This window comes from Sceloporus undulatus, chromosome 4 (genome assembly GCF_019175285.1).
Source record: "Sceloporus undulatus isolate JIND9_A2432 ecotype Alabama chromosome 4, SceUnd_v1.1, whole genome shotgun sequence".
Lineage (NCBI taxonomy): Eukaryota > Metazoa > Chordata > Lepidosauria > Squamata > Phrynosomatidae > Sceloporus > Sceloporus undulatus.
In genome coordinates this window covers 147,471,426-147,498,988 of record NC_056525.1, presented here as the reverse complement: position 1 = coordinate 147,498,988, position 27,563 = coordinate 147,471,426, and the positions used below count along the sequence as shown (strand labels likewise).

At 39.9% G+C, this 27,563-nt stretch overlaps 1 protein-coding gene and 1 non-coding gene across 3 annotated transcripts in view; both read right to left on the bottom strand.

The window, feature by feature from the left end:
• Positions 1-27,563, bottom strand: part of ANKH (ANKH inorganic pyrophosphate transport regulator) — a 108,960-nt gene that overhangs the window by 49,938 nt on the left and 31,459 nt on the right. The gene's annotated exons all lie outside the window — the stretch shown is intronic.
• LOC121930219 lies at positions 16,654-16,860 on the bottom strand. Its single transcript, XR_006103869.1, has one exon. It is a non-coding gene; the product is annotated as a small nucleolar RNA SNORA73 family (small nucleolar RNA).

The following is a 27,563-nucleotide window of genomic DNA, read 5'->3' as shown; positions in this document are numbered from 1 at the left end:
CAGTGAAACCCATTTGTATGATTCGCAGAGACCACGAAGAAGAATTTGTTTTATTTATATACCGCTATTCCAAAGATCATAGCGGTGAACAGCAAGTAAGCTAATTAGCAAGTAAGCTAATTAGCAAGTAAGCTAATTTGCCCCCAGCAGTCTGGGTACTCATTTTAGCGACCTCGGAAGGATGCAAGCCTGAGTCGAGCTTGGGCCCTTTTGCTGGTCTTGAATTCGCAACCTTGTGGTTTTGAGTGAATGGCTGCAGTACAGGCATTTAACCACTGCGCCACCAGGGCATCTGGTCAGAGCAAGTTGGTGCTCCTGAGTCAGGAAGGTAAATACAACAGCTTACAGAGAGAAAGCACATGATACTTCTTGATAATTGTTAAGGCAGTTTATCTCTCTCTTCTTAACATTTAATTGCTAAACAAGCACAAATACAAACATGCTTAATAAATTCCAGCTTAATCAACCATTTGCATTGTAATGGTGTCACAGTGGGACACACAGGATCACACTGGGACACATTTAGGAACTTAAATGGACTGTAAAAGTTACAGATAAATCTAGTTAAAACTGGGAAGAACAGCACCTGGGACACTGTTTGCACAGATACTAAATATTATTTCTGCTTCATCAACTTGGACAACATTTTGGTCCCTGAACAAATAATCACACTGAATAACAAATGGGTTAATCAGCCAGGATGATGAATAATGCAGTTCAAGCATGCACAGGAACATGCATTCTGCTTCCTTATGGAAAGAACTCAAAAATTGGGAAACTACACACATGAGCTAAAAGCAGTGTATTTTTAGTGGTTGTGGGGTTCAGGAAAAACAGTAACAAGTTGTTTACCTGTAACTGATATTCTTCAAATTGTTGTTTCTGCAGTTGTGAATGGGGAGTATACACAGTCAACTCCATAAAAGACTCATACCCTAAACAGTGGTTCCCAAACGTTCTCCCTTTGGTCTGGACATTAGATCTCAGAAACACCAGACAATTTGGCCAACAGCCAGGAATTATGGGTGCCGAAGTCCAAAACATATGGAAGACCAAGCACTGTCCTAAAATATGGGATTGGGGACTTTTGTCCTTACTTTGCAACCACAGTGCAACAAGCAGTACCATCTACATTGTTAGCATGGTCAATAACTCTGGGTGGAATAAGTTCATAGAAGAAAGTAACAGTAGCCATAAGTTACCAAATATCTAAGGAGGTGAACCTATAATGGGATTTTCTGGGGCTGAGAGGATGAACTCGCCTGTAATAGGCCCTGTACAGATTGACGAAAAGTGCTGGCCTGTGGGCGGAGCTATGGCGCAGTATCCACATGCTGGATGCCATGACCCCGCCACTAGGGCACCATTTTGGCGTGCGCTGGTCTACAAGGCCATAATTACGCTCCAAACAGTGCAGCGCCAAAGGGGCGTAATCACGCCACATGATGGCAGCTATGGCACCCCTTCAAGGGTACAAACATGAGCTGTTTTTTCCGGCTCTTTTGTGTTCTACGGAGGCCGGATCGGTGCCGTATGCCGCAAAACCAATCCAACCACTAAGGGAGGGGCTGCATAGCCCCATCGGTGGAAATTGAATGACATTGGCAATAAACAGATCAGGCCATAAAACCAACTTACCTCTATGCATGTGTACAGTGCACCTTTGCCTTACACGGGGATCTATTCCGAAACCCGCCGTATAAGGCAAGTTCTGTGTGTGCTTGAGCTCCATTAAAACTAATCAAGGCTCGGGCACAAGACACGCACCACTAACTCTTTGTTGTGGGCACATTGTATAACCAAAAACAGTTTGTAACAGAGCACACACTGGCCTACTTGGCAGCTAATATACCTACGGTACACAAACTGCCTTTAAAACAAGATGTCACAGATCATATAAAGCCATGGGCTCAAAGATTTTGCAAGTTAGCTGGAAAATAAGCAAGGATAAAATCCATGATCATGCATGTGATCAAATGGGGGAAATTTATAAATTTAAATTTACAATACATGAGTAAATAATGAAGAAAAATGAGATGGTCCATAGCTGAGGGTAAATAGCAGCCATTGCTGCTGCGTTCAACTTGCAATGAAGAAACAATAAACGTATTGTGCATGCAAGATGTAGTTCAGACAAGATTAACTGAAAGGAGGTAAACATGATGGAAAGAGGAAAGAACAAATACATTTTCTCATCAGGAAATCCTAATAGAAGGTTTGCTAGTTTTGAAGAGAAGAAAAGCACAAACAAAACATAACTTCCAAAAATGGGGGCATTGGTATAAAGGACAAACTGACTCTCAGATTGAATTTAGAAAAGTTATACAGTATTTCACAAATCAACCCCACACAGATTGGTCAAGAAATACCTGCATACCCTTTGCAAACTCCCCCTTTACTATCAAGTAGTTATGATAAGAACAGCTATGATACAAAGAAAGAAAGAAAATCTGCAAGATTTGCCACCTATCCACTCTGAAAACTATAAATCACCAGTCACAAGGTTTGGAAACAAACACTCTTTTCAAATTCCTGCAGGTTGATTATCACATTGTTTTGTAAGTGTGTAAGTCAGCAGTGGTGAAAGTGAGCACACCCTCCAACATTTCACTGATAAAAACCAGGAGATATATAGCCAAGCAACAGCACAGCATGGTCAAGATTGCAAAAATTATTAATGAGGAAAATGTTGAAAAACACAGAATCTAGGAGAGACTGCAAACAGTTTGCTTTTGCCTGAGCCTACTAGAAGACAAGATTTCACCTCCTCTCCTCCTCCTCCATTGCCGAGTTAATCACTATTTTTGCACTTTCAACTCAGTTTGTGCTGACTGAAGTAAACTGAGGTTGAAGGAGGTTAGCTGGGAGAAGGAACTTCTTGAACCACCATGGCTGTGAGAGCTCTGTGGAAAGCCTGCCCAGCATGCCATTGCTTCTGCCAAAGTTAGAATGGGGGACCCACACAATCAATGAAGAGGTGTCCAGCCATGAGAGGGGGGGGGGGGGGGGGAGAGGCACTTCTGGCTGTGACATCTCCAGGAGGCATCCAGCAATATGATCTCAGGGATGGGGGACAGCAAAATCACTGGCTATGATGTTTCCTGGTCTTCCAGTCTAGGAAGAGGTTCTGCTTTACCCTTTCCTCATTGATAACATGAATGCTCTGTTCTGATCTCAGCAGACATGGTGGTACATTGGAGAAGGCATTCACAGGGAGCTGCTCGGCTGGCCAAGAAGCTGTGATGGTGGCTCTAAAGGGGATCCATCCCTTTCCCTGCACTGCTCAGTGCAGGTTAAGAGGGAATGGCACAGTTCTTGGCATGTGGATAATTGGATTGGGTGAATTGGACCTGATCCAACTGTCTACATGGCCAAAAGAACCAGAACTACCTGTTAACTTAAACTGTATTTCTGTCTACCTTTACTCTAGGTAACACAAGTTCTGATTCATTACTGTGCACTGCTGAATGCAGGTGTTGAACATTCAGTCACCTGTTTAGGACACTCATCAGGCATAGGAAATATGCAGCTCTCTAATCAAAGCATTATACCATAAGTTTCTGGAGCATTTCTGACCACTGAATAAGAAAAAATGTTTGGGCTTTTGTCCTGGGCATGTATTTCCCACTTCATTTATTTTTTCATATCAAGCCACCATTCTTATAATTATTTAGTCTTCATGATTAGAAACAAACAAACAAAAAACAGAAGTGAAGTGAAAACTCTATAGCCCATAAATGACTGTTAAGGATCCTACTGCCAAGCATTCTGTTCCATCAGCCTCATGTGTTACTTGTTTTCTAGACAATATTACAAAGCATCATGGCATACCACCAAATCAGTAGGATGCATGACTGCTTCTTTCAGCTACAGTATTCTGTGGATCTCTTTGAACCACTATGTGAGTGGGTTCCTGGAATTAGTCCTCAAATTACATTCTAATGCATTACGTATTTTACCCACGTAACAAGCAAACAATTAAACTGCGTAATAAGGTAAAACAATAATAAAAACAAGCTGCCTGCATTTTTCACCCATCACAATTCACACAGAAGCTTTATAATGTCTGCCTTTTTGGCCTTCATTTACTCCTTTTGTAAAAGAGGTCAGTATCTCAGTCGGAGGGATTCCTCCCTCCCCTCTAGCAAATACTGGATGCCCGATAAACACACTGTTTACCTCTTTCCAACACTAATCTGTTCCCATAAAACGGCAGGGTCAAGGAGTACAACATGCTGCTGTCTTCAGAGCTTAATTTTTTCCTGCTTTTTTTTAAAAAAAAATTGTCAACGCAATCGTCTCCAAGCTTTCTTTTTATAGATGTTTATCTGCCTGTCTTTCTCCACACTATGGTTATGCCTTCCTACTCTCTTTTTTTGGTTTTTGAGGTCTTGACGCCTACACCACAAGTGGCTGGCAATGTAGTAAGCTCTTCAGATGAAACCCTTTTTAAAAAAGGTCTTAATGACATGGCTTCCTTTTCCAATAATGAAGAAGATGTACATATAATGAGAATTACTTCCTTAAGAAAATTATAAGAAATTCATGGGGTTGTCATAAGTCAACAGATGACCTGAAGGTGCATGCATGCATATCCATGCACACACACATACACATCTACAATCCAACTCCAGTAATGGGTTCTAATTCATTTCTATAATGGCGGTTTATACTTCCTATAAAGATACAGTTCTTCTCGGAAGAGGGGGATATGCCAATCATCCTTTCATAAATAATGTTGATACTCTTATTGTAGTGTCACATAATTATACCAATAGAATAAATATACCCAGGAAGAAATTATATTTTCATCTCAAATTCTAAGTCTAAAAAGAAATAAACAGACTAAACAGAAATAATACACACACACATAGATTTTAATGGACACAGTTGAATCTGACTGTAAAGTACATCCATAAAAATTTATGCCAGAAACTACTTCTTCCTAGTTAGTCTGAAAGGTGTTACTAGATTCCTTCATGTCTTTCTATACAGTGTGCCCGTGTCATATGTGGGCACTCTATATGCGACTTCCAGCATATGCGGCCCGCGGTCTGGAAGAAACAATGGGGTATGCGCTACGTGAGTGCTGCAGGAACAAGCCCTGTAGTTGCTAATGGGGCTTGAGTTTATGCGGTATTTCCTTTATATACCAGGGCCCCGAATGGATCCCCCGCATAAGGGAAGGGCTAACTGTATTTTCAGCTATTTACTGTAAATGACCACATTGCATCTCCTTGTTTCTTTAAATGCTACCTGAAAAATAAGATTTGATTTCTTTTTGGAAAAGCATATTTGTCACCATGCTCAACTCACATGAGTTTTATTTCACCATTACATGGAGTATGTACACATAAAACATTTTTTCATCGTATATGACAGAAGACATTACAAGGTACATGGAGGTGAAATCCATCTAGCAAAACTCTCACGAATAAAGATAAAGGAAGGAGAGGAAAATGTGCAAGCCTTTGATACTAGACACCCTCTGCATTGAGGACAAGAGGGAATGGGCTAAATCAGTTAAAAGCATGGAGCAATAAGAATGGGAAATAACCTACTTCTGGAATATAGTTACCAGAAGGACCCCTGGCACCCACGTTATCATCTTTTATGTGCTAAGTTAAAATGTTTCTGGTTTCAAACACTGGAGGGGTAGGAGTGGCCAATTTTTAAGCATAGGCCAACAGATTATCCATGTTTCCTCTCAGGGAGTTGGGGAGTATGCATTACATGATATGTTGTTTTTAACTTTAGTATGTTATATCTCAATGGTGTCTACAGTCAGTTTTAGGAAATCAACAACAATAATGCAGGAATAACTCTTCTGCCACATGCACAGTCTTTCCCATAACACACTGAATCATCTGGCTAGTTTCTGCTTATACAATGACATCATCAGCTCCTACACTGTCGGAGCTGGAATCTCAATGTGAAGGGGGACAAATGGTCAGTCTACAGATTGATATACACTCAAGCATCTAAAGACTAACAAATAATTGCTGCTTTGCTGGTGTTGTGTGCCTCAAAGCCATTTTGACTTATGGCAACTGCAAGGTGATCCTATTACTGGTTTTTCTTGGCAAGATTTGTTCAAAGGAAGATTTGACAGCTTTTGCTTCCAACCGAGGCTGCAACATTACGACATGCCTAAGGTCACCCAGTGGGATTCCATGGCTAAGCAAGGATTTGAACCCTGGTCTGCAGAGTCATGGTCCAACACTCAAACCACTATATCATCCTGGCTCTCTAGGTCACATTTATGTCCCATAACTGGACATGTCTTTAATACTTGTAAAGTATAAGCGCCTCTAGCTAAGGAAAGGTAAAAATGAATGCTGTGTTTCCAATAATACTATTAATATGAATACTGCAATATTACCAGGGAGATTTTTTTGTTATCGTCGTTAATGCCAGCTGCTTAATTATATTTAGTGTTGAAGATACATAATAACAACTTGTGCCCTTCTTTGAAGGTTGATTATGCAACTGAGATTGCAAATTCCAAGGGAATGTGGGAGCTGAAAATGTCCTCTGAGTTCTACTAGGTGATAAATGTGGCTTGGGAACAGGTGCAGAAATGTAAAAATGCTAACTTAATTAAACCCATCTACCGTACATTTCCTAAGACATCATGTCCCTCAGTTATCACCACCTTTTTTGACCCTGATGGTATCTGGAGTGACAACCAGCAAGAATAAAGTTGCATTTGGAGGTTGTAAAAGTTTCATTTCAAACTTCAATTCCTAGATGCCTTCATCCAACATAGCCAATGGCCGTTATGGTAGAAGAATTAAGAAAGTTGAAATCCAAGGCCTAAATGCAGTTCCATCCCAAAAATGGTTAAAGTGTTGGCATTCCATAAAAGCAAGCAAATCCGTTAATGATTATCACACACAAAGCACAACAAGGGATTAAAAGCACATTACTTCGGGAAGAAGGTGGATAGAAAGTGAATTTAGGTTTCAGACAGATGAAGACAAATCCCCTTGATAGCTTGGAAATAACTTTTTTGTACATGCTCCAGTGCACGCACACACGCACATGCTCTGGAGAGGGAAGGGGAGGAAAATCCTCTTTGACCCAGAAGCTGTTTCAGAGGAAGGCTGAGGTTTCCCCTTACAAACTCCCATAAAACCACACACACACTAGAGAGAAAGAGCAGGTGGCTGGTCCATAAACCTGCCTGATTCCAGCGAGGGCAGAAACTCCCAGAGGACATATCCTCCATGTCTCCCTCCAGTACAGGAGGAATTCCAAAACATCCCCTCTCTCTTGCTCTCCTACCAGCTGTTCCCTTAAAAGGCTGCAAGAGAAGAGCAGCCTCGCGAGGGAAAGAGGTGTGTGTTGTGTGTGTGTGTGTATCCCAGCAAGAAACCCTGGGAAATCTGGGAACAGGGAGAATCAGATACTTAGCTTTCAGACTGCTGCAATTAAGTGAAGAAAGTGAATTCGTGAATGAACTGGAAATGAAAACATGGTACCTTTGCGAAAATGTTTATTTCCTGATTCACCTCACTTTGTCAGGATTCTGACCTGTTTGAGCTTAGTGTTGTCTGAAAAGCAATTGCGAAATTGTCCCTAATACCCTGGATGACCTCACATTGTGACCAGTTTAATCTTCCAATTTTCTCAATGTGATAAAGTCCCCAGACATCAAAGTATCCAGTACTGAAAACAGAAGTGGAATTACTGTGGTTGTTTTCTGGGGAGGGGGAGACCTCCTCAAAAATGATCCAAATAGTTTTAAGCAGAACTTGAAAAATTAATTCTCTGCAGTTTAAGGGAGCTGTAATCCAAAAAGTAATTGTTCCAAGTCTGGTTTTAAACTGAAAAGATAGCAATTTTATTTGCATGACTGCTGTTGTCATACTGTTTGAATCAGACAAGCAATCAGTAAAGTAAGCCACTCTTTTGAAGAGTGAAAGAGTAGAGAATCAAACTGAAAAACAACATCAATCATTTTGTTTGGACTTATGAGTAATCATCAGTGAAGCCAACTTCTCCACAAAGGACACTCTCTTGGTTTGTGTGGCCAGGATGTTTTGCCACCAACACGAAGGTGGAGTTAAATAAGAATTTGTTCTGAGGCTTTTGTGGTACATTAATGTGTTTTCTAATTTTAATTTTTTTTACGGGACAAAATGCTTCAGTTCCTCTAGACGCAAGTAGGCACTTGTATTTTTCTGTTGTTTATGCCAACTCAACCCAGACGGAAAGGAAGCCTCCTTGTAAGAGTCTTTCATTGGGATGAAGCCTGCTGTAGGATAAAGTTATGAATCAAAGTGGTTTGGCTTTGCTTTGTGTGGAGATGTGTGTGTCATACTGAACTAAAGCTACCGTAAAAATGCTTCTGGCCTTATCTTCCAGAAGAAGGGGTTGCCATTTTTATCTTTCATTCTTTCTTTCATGAGAAATGCGCAGAAATGAGACCTCTTCCTTAATGGATCCCAAAAGAGCTAATTTGTGTCAGGAAATTCTATCATCCATAGCATGCAAGCCCTCCTACTAAACAGTGTGTCTTTAAACTCCAACAAGAGACTGAAGAATATGCTTAGCTCTCATCCATTAAACTATACTTCCAGAGCAAACTTAACAATTTCTCTGGACATCCAAAGGGCAGATGCATGTATTCCCCAGAGTCCTCTGTATTGTCTAATGAAAGCACTATGGATTTACTGCTTATGGGGTTCTCAATGTATGTAGATTCCAAAACAAATTGTTGTGGAAATGGAGGGTAAGCAGCTTGGATTCTGTGAGATCTAAGAAAAACACATATTAGGTAACCTCAGCTATGCCAGCCAGGAGCTGTTGTACACAATTTCCCTAGTACCTACTGTCATCAGTATGCTAATGACACCCAAATATGTTTCTCTGTGTCTCCGACTGATGCAGTGACTAAGGATGGCGTCTCTCCTCTGAATGCCTGTCTGGAGTCGGTAATGGGCTGGATGAGGGAAAACAAACTCAGACTGAATCCAGAGAAAACGGAAGTACTCATGATAGATTCTCCAGGTCCAGGGAAGGAAATTTATCAACCTGTCTTGGACAGGGTCACACTTCCCCTAAAGGATGAAGTTCGCAGTTTAGGAGTACTTCTGGATCCATCCCTGCAGTTGTCATCTCAAGTAGATGCAACGGCCAGAAGTGTTTGCTATCAACTTCGGTTGATACGCCAACTGCGACCCTACCTGGGCCAAAGGGACCTTGAAACAGTGGTACATGCTCTGGTAACTTCTCGTCTAGATTTCTGTAATGTGCTCTCCATGGGGCTACCCTTGTACCAAGTCCGGAAGCTTCAGTTAGTACAAAATATGGCAGCCAGATTGGTCACCAGTACATCTAAGTTCGACCATATAACACCTAAGTTGAAAGATCTTCACTGGCTGCCCATTCGCTTCCGGGCACAATACAAGGTGTTGGTTATCACCTATAAAGCTTGGGCCCGAGTTACTTGAGGGACCGCATCTCCCCATATGATCCGCCCCGCACACTCAGAACATCTGGCAAGAATCTATTGGAAATACCATCTTCCAAATATGTCTCCTCATCTCAAAAGGCCTTCACAATAATGGCCCCGAGGTTGTGGAACAGCCTTCCTGATGAGCTCCGCCATACGATCCCCTTGGAAACATTTAAAAAGAGACTTAAAACCGTGCTCTTTCACCAAGCTTTCCTCTCCGATGAGTGATAATTGATATGCCCTATCTGATAACGATATTCTGCCCTTGCCCCTGGATGTCTGATGGTTTGATAATTTATTGATGTTACATTTTACTGTTTAGTGTTTTATAAGATTGTTGTATGTATTTCGATTTTAGTAGCCTGTAACCCCACTTCGATCCATTGGGAAAGGTGGGGAAACACAAATAAATGTTTATTATTTATTATTTAAAGGCACCTTCATTTCCCACCTTGGCTGTTGGGAATGGCCAGTCTCTGGAAAACGCAGACAGTCTTCCGCTCACTGGTGTCACTATGGGGTACAAGGGGTTACAACCTTGGGAGGGTGACACCACTGTTCTCCTCATTTAAAACAGTGAAGAGATGGTGTGAGTGGGGCAAGGCTCGGTGAGAGGAGATTTTTTTAAAAAAGAATTGATTCTTTTATTATTATTATTATTTTACAAATATCATTCACAATATATACAGTATACTCTGCTTTTACAAATGTCTCCATACATTATATTTTACATTATTAAATTTGTCTGACTATATACTATATGTCATACATTCCAGTAGAATAAAAGATGCAACAAAATATAATCTTACCTTACTGACCTGTTCGTAAATTCTGTTAATGGTTTTACATCAATAGATTTTTTTTTATATTAAATGTATTTTCCCAGAATTGTAATACTGGCAGCCATTCTTCATGTAGTCTATCTGTACACTTGTTATTAATCAAAAAAGTAAGTCTATCCATTTCTTTTAATTCTAATAAGAAATTTTTGAGAAATTTTAATTTTTAAAATTCTATTAAAATCTTATTTTAAAACATCATATCTTATATTGCAATTGAGAGGGAAAATATGATTTCGAGAACAATGGGGAATGGCAGAATTTCTGCCTTTGCTTAAATTATAAGCTATCTTGGTTTATTCTTTTTACTTTTGAACAGGCTAGTTGCTTATAGGTTTCTGGGACTAAACATTTTAGCAACGTTCTTCATAAATGCAAAGAACCAGAGTCTTCACCTTTCAATTTTCTAACAAGAAACACAGCAAATAAAATTCACTATCTATAGGTTAAACCGCAAACCACTTTATCTACTTTCTCCATTACAATCTTTGATGATTTAAAGTGTTTTCAGACTTCTTAAAAATTTATTTAGCCTCAGCCAGTCAGGATTTTTTTGGTTTTTTGCCTGAAGCTTTTACCACACAATCTGTCTTGTGCTTCATGTCTGAAGTGATGCTGCTTTAAACTACAGTCTTAATTTGCCCTCTGCTTGCTTTTCTCCTGCTCTGTGTCTCTATAGCAACACGAAGTCTGAAGAAGAGGGAAAGAAATCTGTCAACTCCATGCAAAGGACAGTAGTTCTCAGCAGCAAATACTGAAATAGGCTTTTCCAGAAGTTCCTCTACCCCCCTCCCACCTTCTCTCAAGAAATTTATTCAGGCAGAATTGCACAAGGTCTATCTATCATGTTGATATTCTAATATGAAGTGTGACATATCCTGGTTATTTCTTCACCAGAGCACTGAAGAATTTTAGAGCCTCTAAAGCTCTTGTTCTTTTGCAATTTCTAGCACTGACTGCCCTGAGGACCATAAAAGCACCCACTGATGGTACTAGAGATATAGGTAAATGTAAATTTTGCACAAAACCATTTCACTTCTGTGATGTGCTGCCCTGATGTCCCCATATAGCAGAACAGCCAATATAAGAAGCAAGTGTGTGTATTGTGTGCCTTCAAGTCGCTTCCAACTTATGGCACCCCTAAAGTGAACCTATCATGGGGTTTTCTTGGCAAGATTTGTTCAGAGGAGGTTTGTCACTGCCTTCCCCTGTGTCTGAGAGTCTGTGATTGAAGAAAGAAGTACAAATCGTATTTTATATGAGGAAGTATCTAACATGCAGAGTAGTGGCAGAATGAAGAAGTCACAAGATTAAGTGACATGACTGCCCTTGCCTCCACTCCATCTGATGCCCCTCATTCCTATCTACTGATATCTTGGAATGTAATGTAAAGCCAAATGAGGTAGGTCACAGGGATCTGTGAATAGGGATCCCTGCATTTTTTAATTCATAGCAACTGCTCGGCCCTTAATTCAGATCTGGACCACAGTATGTGTGGAAGCTTACCTGTTTTCTATTGTGTCATTTCCCCCATAAAAATTGCCACTGATGTGCTCTTTCTCCCTCTCCTCCAATCCAGATATATAAAGAACTTTATGTTCCAAATGCAGTTTCTTTTTAAAAATGTTTAAATTAACATAACCAAAAGTGCTTGGAGGTGGGTTTTTGTTTGTTTTTTTACCCTTAGATTCAAGCACTGATTTTGAAGGCTAAACTGGGCTGTCCTAAGATATTTAGCTACCTGAAGGGGAATAGTACTCCTCACACTTATCAAGTCTTGCCATGTCAATAATGGCTAGGGATACTGGGAGCTGTAGTCTAAAAATAAGTTTCCCCATTTCAGCATGGTTTCATTTCTATGTGTCTCTTTCTCACATCACTCAATCTTTCTTGGTGTGAATGGGAAAACTGCTCGACCAAGGTGGCCGTTCAGGCTATAGATTTCAAAGAAAGCTAAAGTTTCTCCCTTTTCCCTTTCTTCTAGTTCTTCATCTTGAAATATTCCTTTGCCAGGGATCCCTAAATGAGAGGCTGGAACCCTGAAACTTTCCATTAGCACATCAGATTTGCCTGCTTGTGTTCCACACACAAGACACAGAACCAAGGACTGTGAGACTTGTGTGAAGCAGCCGTATGCTCTTAAATACTAAACAACACAAGTGAGAGATTAAATAAGAAAAGAAGGGTCCTTGGATTGCAAAACACAGACTGTTGTTTTTCATTTTATTCTTCCAACATTCATAGTTTTACATTATTCTCTCTCTCTCTTTCTTCACATCCTTACCATGCCTTTCCATCCAAAGCTTTGTCTGGTTTTTTGGGGGCCACTTCATGCAACTGTGAGGAAGGGCCATGCAGTACAGCGAAGCAGTGAAGCAAAATAAAAACAAGGTAAGATGAATGAAGCTCAGCCCACACAATGACAGAAATAACTTTTTTATATCATAAAAAATAATCACCTCTCCCACACAAGCTGCTCATGGAGAAAGCATAAGGACTAAAAATTAGTTCTGGCTCCTTTTAAAAAGAAAAATGAACCATTTTTCAAGAAAGTTTTTTGGAAGAATAGTCTTCCCATCACTCAGGCTATGCTTATCCAGTTTTCTTGTGATGCATGTGTGTCGCTAATGCTGTTTCTTCCACTACACCACTACAACTGGGTGAAGGAGGCATTTCTGTCTTCATCTACTCTAAGCCTGAACTCTCCCTGGAAGCTAAAACGACTAAAGCTGTTATCAGCTTCGGCTAATACTCAGCTGCACCTTTTTCTGGAAGTTAGGGACCTTGAAACTGTGCTGCACGTGGTGGTAACCTCACACCTTGATTTCTGTAATGCACTCTATACAGGGCTACCCTCATGCTTGATCCAAAAACTTCAATTAGTACAGAATATGGCAGCCAGATTGGTCTCTGGTACAACTAGAAGAGACCCTATAACACTGATCTTAAGATGTACTGGCTGCCCACCAGTTTCCGGGCTCAGTACAAGGTGTTGGTTATCACCTTTAAAGCCTTAAATGGCTTGGGTCCCACCTATCTTCGGGACCACCTCTTTCTGTACAATCCACCCCGCACACTCAGGTCCTCTGGGATGAATTTATTTCAACCCATAAAAACCAGGCTGTCTGCTACCGCCCAGAGGACCTTTTAGGCAACTGCTCCCAGACTATGGAATGGCCTGCTGGATGAGATCTGTCATATTACCACCTTAAACAGCTTTTTAAAAGCTTTAATTTAAACCAGTTCTAAAAATAGCTGTTAAGACAGATTTAAAAAGCTGTTAAGACAGATCTCTTCCGGCAGGCCTTTGCTAAATAGATGCCTGGCCACCAAAGGAATGTCCAATTTATTGACCCTGATTTCTGCTAGAATCCACTGTTTGTGTTGTTATTTATCATTTTAAGTATGTTTTGGTTATTTGTTTAATTGTATTTTAAGGGGGTGGGAGATATGAAATGAGTTGCATAATTTCATATGCTATACTGCAGATTTAATTGTTCCTCCATACAATCCACAAAACCATCAATGCATCAACCAACCAATCAATATCTGCCTATGGAAAGTTAGATATAATTACTAATAGTTCTAGTGTGGTCCCACCAGCATATCGGTTTTCTATGTGCATGAATCCTTTTGTGTGAACTCCCACCTGCAGTGTGAAATGGTACAGCCTGAACAAAGGTTCACAACCCAGACTTGGTTAGGGCCACCAAAGGAAATGATATATGAAATATCCATGATTAATAAATGGGCTTGTATGGCGTGTTTTTTTAAAGCTTTTAGTTAATAACAGCTATGGAGAGGAAGAAGCCAAAATCAGATCAGGTGTACTAGCCTAGGAAAGGTTTTTCCAAATAGAAATTGTCTCCCCAGGGAGAGAGGGGGAAACAAGTACTTATGCAGCAAATTTTTTCACTGTGGGGTGAATAGCAAGTCTGAGAGTAGGCAATTTATATCATGGATCTCAAATGACAATCTACACAACCATTCTCACAACATCCTTCCATATACTTAAAGAGAGAATTCAAAAATGCACATCCAGTGCCCATCTAACATCCATAAGTCAAGTCACATCCATGACTTCATGGTGATTTCCTCCATAACAAACTGCAACCTCCACTTGATATATTGGCTGTAAAAATGTCAATTCAAGAATTAATTCATGAATCAAACACAAGACTATGTACAGCTGCTTTAGATGAACTCTGCACTGCTATGAAAAAGCAGGTTGATGCCCAGGAGGAGGAGTTGATAAGAGTGTGTAGAAAAACCAGAAGACTCAGGGTGTCACTAGCAAAGATATATTTTTTAAAAAACTCAGTGCAGAGATTAATACTGAGTGGCTCACTGATTTACGTCTGAGGGAGGGGAGCGGAGGCAGAGGAAATTACTTATGATATCATCACTCTAATGCTAGAGGCTATGACTAACCAGAAGGTCATTAGATGGCAAGTTGATACTGTATTAGGATAGGGAAGGGGTTGAGGAGGCAATACATCCTCGAAGTTCTAGCTTTAAGAAACATATATAAATGAAGACGCCTTATTTAAAAAAAAATTAAAGGAACTTTCATTCTGAAGAAATCTAAACCTTCCCCTTCCTATTCCATTCTTTAGTCTTAATTTCTCATTACAGTGGGCCCTTGGTATCCACTGAGGTTTGGTTCCAGGAACCCCTTGGATATCAAAATCTGTGAATGCTCAAGTCCCGTTAAATACAATGACATAGTAAAATAGTGTCCCTTATACAAAATGGCACAAATCAAGCTTTGCTTTTTGGAACTTATATATATTGGAGTATTTTCAAGCTTCAGGTACTTGAATTCATGGATAAAGAATCTATGAATGGGGGGGGGGGCAGTAATTCCTTGCTCTTTGTAAGTCCTGCCCTAATTTCTCTCAGTGTGCACTACTCCAGTTACTGTTATATTGTTTTAATGGCAGTCTTTTTTTATCTGTTCATTCTATTGTTTTTCCTTATTTGATATTATGGTGATTAAAATAACACATCTATTTGTCTTCAACAATTCACAATTCAGAAAGCAGCGAACGAATGACTAGTGTTCACTAAAAACAAATAACTATACAAAGTGATAGAGTTAGGAAAGATCTCTGTCAAGCGGTTTTCCAGAATAATTAGATTTTGCAGAATTATTAGGTTAGCCGTGAGTGATTATGATGAAGACAGAAGGTGATGACCTCACAGACAAACAGGCATGGCCAAAGTCAGTGACAGACAGCATTCCTATCATTCTTACACAAGGCTGTGGAATGCAACAAAGTCCACCAGCAACCAAGCAAGACATTTAAAAGATAAAAGTCACCTCCCTTGTTTTTAGTGCAGGATGCATCTATAATGCTTCTCCATTGCTCTTTGCTGTTGCTGCCTGAGAAGAGTCTTTTAATAGGCATTTTGAACCCAACTTCAGCACTTAAAAACATGACTTTACATTGCAAAAAATAATTTAGTGACAGTGCAGCCGAGAGATTTTCAGTGAGCAACACGCTGAGGCTAATAAGAACTGATGCCATCACTAATTCTGCACTGCTCATCAAGGCTTCAGTCATTAGCAAATGGAAAACAAGATGAAATCTAGCAGGGTGTAACAGTCTTGAATGTTGGACTTAAGCCAGGAAAACCCAGATTTTAACCACTGCACAGCCATGACCTTGGGCCATTCGACTCTGACTCAGTACAACATATTACACAGCACCTTGTTGTTGTTGTTGTTGTGTGCCTTCAAGTCATTTCCAACTTACTGTGACCCTAAGGCAAATGTATCATGGCATTTTGTTGGCAAGATTTGTTCAGAGGAGGTTTGCCATTGCCTTCCCCTGAGGCTAAGAGTATGGGACTTGCCCAAGGTCACCCAGTGGGTTTCACAGTCAAGCAGGGAATCAAACCTTGGTCTCCAGAGTTGTAGTCCAACACTCAAACTTACTGTGACAAAAAAGTGTGGGAGACCTGACATGCTACCGTGGGCTCTTTAGAGGAAAGATGGGGTCAAGATGTTTTTCAAAACACATAGTTTGCAGGTGCTGAAGAAATACAAAAGTGTTTGACACCTGTACACATATGCACTGTATTTGCAGAAAAGTCTCTCACATCTCTGAATATTCCTTGTCTAAGAAAACCCTATGCAATTCATGGGATAGCCAGAAATCAACAGGTGACTTGAAGGCATACACACACACACACACACACACACACATATACACACACACACACATATACACACATATACTTCCTTTCAAACTCAAGGTGGAATCCTGTCAGTCAGTCCAAATAAGAGTAGACACATAGAATTAATCAAAAAGCAAGTAAACCCAACTGATTTCTTTTTCTTTTTAACAATGTCTCCTGCATGGTTTGTCTCCTCAGTCACAGCCCAAAGGCTCAGAGAAGCAGTAGGAATATGCAGGCTGCAGACCTAAGGTGGCCCATCTTGCTCACCAATGGTGTGGAAAGGGACTATATGTCATGGAACCAAAAGGCCTGTGCTCCCACATGCCACACGGACAGAGCTGAGAGAGCAACTTCTCCAGGTATCCCCATTGGGTCAACTGATTTCAATGGTTCTACTCTAGCTGTGACTAACAATAGGATTTAAGTCTCAGTGTGTTTACTAGTGTTTATTATTGTTATTATTATTATTTATTTTCTTATATCCTGCCTCTCTCCCAATATAGGGACTCACTGCAGCTGCAGCAAGCAGTTGCCCTACAGAATGTTAAAGGTGTTGAAAGATCCTGCTAATCTGTACAAGCAAGCCAAGACGACACAGGGCAGGGATTCAGTATGAAACCAAGGGCCAACTCAAAAACAACAACAACAACAACAACAACAACAACAAAGAACCAACAACTCTGGGTTCCTAGGAACCCAAATTAACATTTTAAGAGAGGCAGAAATCTAACGTGATTGTTCTCAGAGCATACCTCCATTTAAGTGTAAATAAATAATGCACCAAATCATTGATTTTATAAACCAGGAAAGAAGATCATACAGGATATTCCCAAAGAGAATAGTACTATACATATATGCTTTATAGTATAAGGGGGAAAGATAATCCCTGAATATTTCTCCTTTCCCATCTATATGAAGTGACTTGGACTTTGTGACAGTCAATCTCCCTGTGTTCCTCTTTTGATAACATCTTGCCAGATGAGGAGCCCATATAATCTCAAAAGCTTCTGCATGCATTTGTTTACCTTTCCGTTTGGTCTAATAAAGGTATTACAACAAAGCAACTTTTGAAATTCTCCTTTTACAGAGTCTAGGAGTGACCACAGAGGACACATCACCCAGGGGATGCTTCAGATAGTTTGAAAAGATTCAAATGGGAAAGCAGACAAATGCACTCCACTGAGTGTGAAAGTGAAGTGCTGAAACATATATAGAGTTTCACTTTCTCATGCTGGGGTGGGATGATGGGTGGCATACCTAAGAGAAGGTAAACTGAATCACTGAACATACATACTAGCATTAAAACTCCAGAAGGTGTTAATCACCAAGATGGGGCAAAGGGAATAAGCACACTAAGACAGTGCAGGATACCATCTGAGGAACAGTAATGCATACCCAATAGAAGGGCTGATATAAAATACTCGGTATGCACACCTGACCTTTGCCTGTTTTACATCATCACAGATAAGGGAGTGCCAAAGAAAGATACTAATTTATGGTTGCCCCATTGTAGATAAAAACCTGGGCAGAAGCACAAAAGACCCTGCAAATAAAGACACTCCCAATATATTTATTTCTTGCTTTCACTCCAGATAAAGCCAAGGCAAATTACAAGGAAATTTAGAAATGCCAAGCTAGCTTTTAAAAATAGTAAAGGTTCTGTAAGACAATCCAGTAATTAATATGGCATGTGGCCAGAAAATGATATTTGATATTTTTAATTTGTTTTGACAGAATTTCAAGTGATAGAACCGTTATATTGCTGGGCAACTCTTGTGGGCCAAAAAAGGTTACTTTCCTAAGCTCCGGTGATTGCCATCAGCCTCCTTAATTTAAATAAAAAAACAACAAAACAGGTTAGAGCTAGGTAATAATTACAACCAAAAGGTTGCTTGATTAGATATCATCTTGATTCCAGAATTAGTGGGTTATATTCCTGTTTAAAAAGGTAAAGGTAATCCCTTGACATGAGTATCTAGTTGGAACCAACTGTAGAGGGTGGTACTCATCTCCGTTACTAAGCCGAAGAGCCAGTATTGTCCAAAGATTACTCTGGTGGTCATGTGGCCAGGATGACTGCACCGAACTATGTTCCCTTCCCACTGAGAAGTGGTACCTATTTATCTAATTGCATTTACATGCTCTTGAACTGCTAGGCTGGCCGAAGCTGGCACTTGTGATAAGAGCTCATCCCATCATACAGCATTTGGGCCTCAAACTGCCAATCTTCCAATGGTCACAATTGGCATCTTAACTACTAAGCCACTATATCCCATATTCCTGTTTAGTTTCACAAAAAAACCCTATATTTCTATTTATACATTAGGTTAAAGTGGTCTATGACAGCTAATGTGAGAGTATGTTACCTTCTGAAGCAGAGAAACTGCTTAACTTTATCCAAACACAGAAACATAGGAGGCTGCTTTACAGTGAGTAAGATGATCACTGGTTGCTCCAGCCTAATAACGTAGACACTGATGGGCTGTGGCTCTCTATGTTCTAGACAATTATTCCAGGTCTATCCAGGGCTGACATGGAGCATGCCTCTTCCACTGCGAGAGAGACAGTGCTACAATTAAGAAGTTCAAGAGAACTGCTTGTTCCATCAAAACAGCTCAAAGCAGAAACTCAGTCCTTTCCCAATAAATGAATATTTTCAAAGGAAAAGACACAGTTGAGGCACTATTCATGTTTTGTGAGCAGATATCTGCACCAAAGTAAAAAAAAAAAAAGTTATATTATAAATAGTCCATGATTGTTTTGTTCAACACAGCAATAGATATATCTATACCCAATACCAGGATTTTAAATTCCCTTCTATTATTCTCACAATGTGACTGCAAGTATACTTAATGCACAAAGAATAGCCTGCAGCATGTGTGACTTGGTTAGTCAATTTCAACTCAACACCCTAAAGGTATCAGATCCTGTCTTATCTTGGAAGCAAAGCAGGGTCATCACTGAATAGTACTTGGATGGGAGACTAGGAATGAATACCAGGTGTTCTGAGCTACATTTCAGAGGAAACAACTGGAAAAACCACCCTTGGAGCTTCCTCACCTATGAAAATCATAGGAAATTTGTGGGGTTGCCATAGGGCAACAGGAGACTTGAAGGCACATGTGTGTGCACACATGTATAATTTTGATTCAGTCAAGATATAGAAACCATGCTTTCTTGAGACAGTATCTGTTGGGATCAACAATACAGCAGAGACAAATATGACCTCTCTGCTACAGAAAGCCTTGGTGAAAAAGCTGGCCAAACAAAATACAGTACAATGAACTCCTGAGGAAGAGAGGAAGTGGTTTAGCAAAAAACGTCACTTGAGAGTTATGGGTGGCATACCTAATTTTATTCCTAGGGATCTTGTGTCATTTGCAGGAGGTGAGGGAAGTAGTAGCACTGGGTGAAAGGAGGAAAGGATGTTTGAATTTGTGCATTGCTATTCTGTACCTGATGTGAACCATCACTTGTGAGATTTACAGAAGAGCTTTACTTGTTCAACGAAGGCAACCATATTGGAAAAAAGATTAAAGGCTCAAATGGTTGAAAGCATCAACAAGAAGAGGATTATGAAAACAACCAACACTGGAAGTAAAGAAAGACAGAATAAAAGTTATCAGTCACTGAAAACATGTAAAGGTCTATAGCTGGAATCCTCCTCGTAATTTACACTGTTATGCCAGGTTGTATTTTTGTTTTGCTTTGCTTTGCATGAATGCACAGTAGCAGGGGAAAGGATGGAAGAGAAATGTGTCTTTATAACCAGAGTGTGTTCTCTCATGATGGAGATGGCTTCCGATGCCATTACCACAGTGCCAATGACCATTTAATCCCTGCACTGGGCAAATTATGCTGATCCAACAGGAACTCAGTCCCTGAAAGCTTCTCTTCAGATAGAATAGTTTAATTTTGATTGAAGAGAAGTAGTAATAACATATTGTCACAAGTTAATTCATCCAAAAACACCAGAAGCCTTGAGTATGGTAGAACTGTACTGTTACCTCCTTTAAACAGCTGTCTTGTGATTTCTTACATTCATACATTTTTCACTAGATCACTTGCCCACACATATGCATAAATTAGTAATTTCATATAGAAGGTCTGAAAGAAAGAAAAGAGGAGCAAGTATTTTCCTGTTTAGAAAACGGGTCCTGGGTCTAATCTACATTGCAGAACCAATGCAGTTTGACATTGCTTTAACTGCCATGGCTCAGTCACATTGGATTTTGGGATTTGGAGTTTTGTGAGACAGTTAACCTTCTCTGTCACAACAAACCCAGGATTCCATAGGATGGAGCCATGATAGGTAAATAGGTATCAAACTGCATTAAATTTGCAGTGTGGTAGCAGCCCTAGACAGCTGAACTAAAGGTAATTCTTGCACATTCCTGGCCCCTAGGACTGGCTATTTATAAGCCTGACTTCTAAAACAAAACCCAACAAATTAACACCTCCTTCTTGAACCTGTGGCCCTCCAGATCCTGTTGGACTAAAATCATCATCATTCCTGATCACTGCTTATGCTATCTGGAACTAATGAGAACTGGAGTCCAGTAAGATTCAGAGGGCCACATGGTCCCCACCCCTGCACTACACAGTAGAAGCAACACTGTGCACAGAACATGTCTCTCAATCATAACATATACATACAATTCATTTCTTCCAACATTTATGTGTGTTTCTCCCTCTGAACAGCTGCTAAAAAAAGAGAAAGCAGAAGCAGCAGGAAAATACAGGTTTACAAATGCAAAACAATGATGTCTGGGCAGCTCTTAATATACTGAGGATGAGGTTTTGTGATTACACAATATACCCTTCATCCACAACCATTCTATCACTAGGTCTGCAGCCTTAAAATCTAACTGATCTCGATTTCCTCCATCCTCCCTTGGCCTTCATTACATAATGCTGTGCATTAGTCTAATCTACTGCTCATTTAATAATCACTCAAACGTAATGGAATTTCATGAATTAAAACTCAGTTTCTTACAGTAAACTGCACAACTTATGGGCCATTGTGCTGTTTGTTTTTCATGATTTATTCTCAGAATATCATCTACCATCATCTCTAAAAAGCACCTAGCACTGGAGATGAAGAAGTAACAAGAAATTATTTGGATGCACAGAAGAATATGGAGCATCTTTGAGCATAATGAGGGGGGAAAATGTATCCTTTGTCCTCATGCTGTGTATTCCTGTAGCTCCATCAGCAACAACAAATAATATAAAAAGGGGTGAGGGTGCTGTGGAAAATACTCAGAGCAAAGACATCCGAACAAGATGTGTGCTTTCCTGAAGTTACAGAGTGTGACGGTGCTAACCCAAGATGAGATGCTTGTTTTAGAGTCAACCCTACTTTTTCTTATAACATATGTAGCTTCAAAAGTTCTGTCTTTTAACTGCACGATACTAATACAGTACCAAGAATTTATTTCTGTACAGAAACTGTAGCTTTGATCTATAGCAGGGGTAGGCAACCTGCGGCCCGCGGGCCGGATGCGGCAAAGCAAGGCCTTGGGACCGGCCCCAGCCCAGTCCTGCCGCCGATTGCCGCCGGAGCCTTTGGCCTATCAGGTGGAGGCGGGCAAGGGGGGGCAACTGGCAGGCAAGGGGGGCAAGTGGTAGGCAAGGGGGGCAATTGTCTATAGAAGCCTCCGAAACATGCATTTATATTAAAAAAAATTTAAAAATCAGCAAATTTTTAGTGTGTCCTCCATTTGAAAATTTCATCCTACATTTGTCCCAGTTTATTTATTTAATTTTTTTTAAAAAAAATTATTTATTTATTTTATGGCTTTGGCCCCCCAGTTGTCTGACGGACAGCAAACCGGCCCCCGGCTCAAAAAGGTTGCCTACCCCTGATCTATAGGAATACTGTTCCTATAGAATTCTCTGAGTTTGCAATACATACAAAGAGCTTCAACAAAACACTTTCCCTTTCTCACTTGTACATCACTATTTTAGAAATAAAAGACACCATTAGGTTCTCACTTTGGGACTATACACACATCCAATTGAAATTTATAGGCTGTTTATCACACATGGTCTCCCTATTTGTCTTCATTTGATCTCTTGTTTCCACAGCTTGCCACCATGTGTTTTATGATGCTGAGTCACTTGCCTTTGTATTTCTCTGCAATACAACAAATGCATTGAGAACATTGGTGGGAATCCTGTGGCCTGATTTAGAACTACCGTAACCCGGCAAGAGAACAGGGGTTGAATCCTTTAGACTGAAAATTGAGAAACCATCATGAACTACTCCAGTATTTGAAAAGATAACCGATGTATGTTGATGGCAAAGCTGGCTCCAGTTAAATTCCCTCTTCTATATTACGAGTATAGGAGTCATACTCTCTTGCATCTATCTAGTCATTCTATTTATAGTGTAGAGCTGTGTACATAAATAGGGGATTTCTTAAATCTCTTTGATTATATCATCCTCATTATCAAAGCCCACATCAATCATGTACATCACTACATCAACATTCCAACCACTTAAATTCAAAGCTAGGCTGGAAGGTAGTCTTTAAAAGGCTTTTGTTGTTAACTGCCCTCAAGACTATCTCAACCCATGGCAATCCTGAACAAGACATTTCTAAGACTCCCTTCTCCTCCACTCCTCCAGTAATAGTGCCATTCTATTCTGCTCTGGTCAGGCCCTACCTGGAATACTGTGTCCAGTTCTGGGCACCACAATTTAAAAAGGATGTTGAGAAACTGGAATGTGTCCGAAGGAGGGCGACTAAAATGGTGAAGGGTCCGGAAACCATGCCCTATGAGGAATGACTTAGGGAGCTGGGGATGTTTCGCCTGGAGAAGAGAAGGTTAAGAGGTGATATGATAGCCCTGTTTAAATATTTGAAGGGAATGCCATATTGAGGTGGGAGCAAGCTTGTTTTTTGCTGCTCCAGAGAACAGGACCCAGAACAATGAATGCAAGCTCCAGGATTAGAGATTCCACCTCAACATTAGGAGGAACTTCCTGACAGTAAGGGCTGTTCAACAGTGAAACACACTCCCACTGAGTATAGTGGAGTCTCCTTCCCTGGAGGTGTTTAAACAGAGGCTTGATGGCCATCTGTTGGGGATGCTTTGATTGAGAGTTCCTGCATGGCAGGGGGTTGGACTGGATGCCCCTTGTGGTCTCTTCCAACTCTATGATTCTATGACTCTGTGATTCTCTACTGCTGTGCTTAGTTCCTGCGAATTCATACCCATGACCTCCTTAATAGTCTATCCATCTAACATGTGGCTTACCTCTCTTTCTACTTTCTTCCACTTTGCCCAACATTATTGTTTTTTATACTGGATCCTCTCTTCCGATACGTCCAAAATACAACAGCCTGTTTTGTCATTTTGGCTTCCAAGGAGATTTCTGGCTTGATCTACTCCAAGATCCACTTGTTTGTCTTTTTGGCTGGCCACAGGATCCATCCCCAGCACTCTTCTCCAACAGCACATCTCAAATGAATTGATTTTCTTCCTATCTTGTTCCTTGTTCCCGCTGTCACATCCATACATGGTAAAAGGGAACAGAAGGGTTTGTATGATTCTAACTTTTCTGCAGAGTTATATATCTTTGCATTTTAGGATCTTTTCTAGTTATGTCATAGCCACCCTCCCCTTAATCTTCTTCTGATTCCCTGGCTGCAGTCCCTGTTCCTGTCGATGTTTGATCGCAGGTATGAGAACTCTTTTACTGTTTCTATTTCTTCATTGTCTAGGTTGAATTTGTGTAGATTCTCTATAGTCCTTATTTTTGTTTTCTTTAGGGTCAACAATAAGCACTCTCTTGCTTGATCTTTCTCAGTACTTGTTCCAGGTCTGTGAGGTTTTCTGCCAGTATTATGATGTCATCCACGTATCTTGGATTGTTAATATTTCTTCCTTCTATTTTCACTCCTCCTTCCTCTGTGTCCAAACCTGCTTTTCTTACAATATGGTGTGCATATACGTTGAACAGGTAGGGTAACAAGATGCAGCCTTGTCTGACCCTTTTGCCAATTGGGAACCATTCCATTTCTTCATGCTCTTTTCTGGCAGTAGTCTCTTGTCTTGTTCTAAGTAGAGATTCCTCATCAGGACTATCAGATGTGTTGGCACTCCCATGTCTTTAAGGGTGTTCCACAGCCTATCATAATCTATGCCAGTGGTTCCCAACCTTTCTAATGCCGCGACCCTTTAATACAGTTCCTCATGTTGTGGCGACCCCCTACCATACAATTATTTTCATTGCTATGTGCAAATAGGTGTTTTCCGCTGGTCTTAGGCGACTCCTGTGAAAGGGTTGTTCAACCCCCAAAGGGGTCCTGACCCACAGGTTGGGAACCACTGATCTATGCATTCAAAGGCTTTGCTATAGTCTATAAAGCTCATGCTCCTACTAGAGCCCAAGTTATCATCGAAATACAGTTAATTTACAAAAATCCTTGTAATCCATACTGTGTTTTGTTTTCTTCCCAGTTTTCACCTTATAAAGTAAGGTCCAATACAAACATCATTTCACATTACAATAATTGCGAAAGAAACTCAGCTAGTCCTATTTTAGTAATCCAAACAATATACTGAATAGGTCAAAGATTTATAAAAGATTATTTTCATGGAAAGCTCCCAAAACACATTTTAAAGATGGTCACCATTTCAATACAAAATCCCAACAATTCTTGGCAAATAAACCAGGTGTTTACATACACTAATGAAATTCATCTATTATGTTTCACTTTCCACAACAGTGACTTTCCTGTAACACAGAGAAAATATGTAATTTAGTTAAAATTTTTAGAGAAGGAACAAAAATGTGCTTAAACATGCTAGGAATAATAGATTGGTGTAAAATTTTCTAGACTCCAGAAATATGAGACTAGAGACAGATAAGAAGGTAATTTATCAAGGGTACATTCTTTGTGTCACTGGAAATTTATAAAGTGAAAATAGTTTAACTTGATGCACTTCCCAAACTTAAGCAAGCTGTCATGTCCAAATAGTGGCCATCTTTGAGCTGCTCTTTTGGAAATATTAAGCACACTCTTTTAGATATCTGCTATGTTCATATCATTTGACTGGTTGAAGCAACACAGACTTGTTTTCTTTTGTGATCAGTGTGACTGATCAGTCAGCCCATCCTTTCCAGTAGGTTGACAAGGCTTATCAAATTCAATAGCCCAGAATGGGCAATAAAGCAATTAATTATATAAGCAATTTAATGATTAACAGTAATAGTAATCATGACCAGATTTCCTTCTCATTGATGCATCTGTCCTGTTGGATTATCAGACTTGCATTAACCCAGACAACATAGAAAATGTCAAGGCGCATTAGTGTTACTTCTCTTTCACCTTCAACTGCACTACCTGTTTTCAACAGTGTGCTTGTGAGTGCGAGATTCTGAATATCTGAAGAAAAATTAAAATGGATGGCTAGTAAATTGCAAAATATGAACTCAAGACCCTTGATGGACATCTTATTATTGCTAATTATAGCTATTAGATTCAGTTGTTATTAGTCTTACTAATAAGCCTAATGTATAATTAATTAGACTTAGCTGCTGCTTCTCCAAGAAGCTTCCCCAGGCATGCAAAGAAATTATTTATCAGCAAATGTAACTATTCCCCTTGCTACAATACAGGCTACAATGGAAAATGCATGATTTACTGATACAATTTGGACACTCAGCAATCTGTTCTTCCTCTTCCCCTAAAAATGCTCATTCCATAATGCTCAGGGGAGCACTCTTTCCCTCTGGCACAGCTGTTTGGGACATGGATCGGTGTAGGATGAAATCAGCACAAGGAACATTCTTTACATGAGCATCCATAAGTTAATTCATGATTCAGAACAACATCAGTGTATCTCCCTGTAGCAAGGGTAAGCACCTGTGGCAGGTCTAGAAGCCAATTTGCTGTCTTAGGATCCACTAGGGCTGCACTAGCTGTTTGCTGAATCCTTCCTGGCCAACAGGGATATCCAAGTGTTAAATGTACTGCGACGTGTCACTTGAAGTGATAAAAGAATGCATTAAACACATCGTTGTATTTCTGTGGAGGAATGTGTCCCTATCAAACTGTAATATAATACTGAATGTAAGGTAATAGAATTCCACAAGAAATGTTATAGGATTATTTAGCAATTGAAAATGAAGCTGTACCCAAATGTTTAATTTAATTTGGAAATGTTTAATTTATTTGAGTTTTGCTGATATATTACATCAATGACCATGCAAAAGTTCTTCTTGCTTTTGTCTGTCTCTGTCTCCTGTTCTGCTTACTCTTTTCTATTTAGGAACTATTCATAATTATAGTCTCCTCTGAATACTGCTGGATTTTTTTTCCTATCGTGTGACTCCTCTTTCAATGAAAATAGTTTACTGGAAACATTTTGTTTAAATAAATCCATTGTTATTCCTATGATCTCTAGATAGATCCATGTAAATCAGTTGGACTTACAGGAGTTATGACTAATAAGGTTCCTTTCTTTCAAAGGTTCTACTTTACGTAAGACTAAAATTAGATTTATCCCATTATTATTAGCAAGATGCTTTCTTGGCCAAAACTGTTTGAGCTCCTTATGAAAAACATGCGAGTTAGTCTGATCTCCTCTATAACTATTATATAATCTTCCTTTATAAACATTCATGAAATGATGTGATTTGTTTTCACAGTGCTTTACGTTTGTTCATTGCCAGTTAATAACTCTGACTAGACTGACTTTGTTTTGCATGCTGCTCATATCAGCTGCATAACTATTTGGCAATATCAAACACAGGGCATGATGAAACCAAACATAGGCACTTCAAAGTCTCATTTATTCCAATATACTATGACCACAGTATCTGTGGGGAATATGCTCCCACAGTTACTGCAGATAGTGAAAATCGACATAACAGCAAATCCTATTTTTAACGGCAGAAGTTGACCAGCAAAACACAAAGAAATTAAAAATGCCATGTTGGAGGACCTCTAGATGCCTAGAGTTACCATATCTTTCAGACACAGGTAAGTGAAACAGCAGGTACTGATCCTCCGGATAGGAGGTTAGCCCTGTATGCTTAACTCTCCATTCCTGAAATC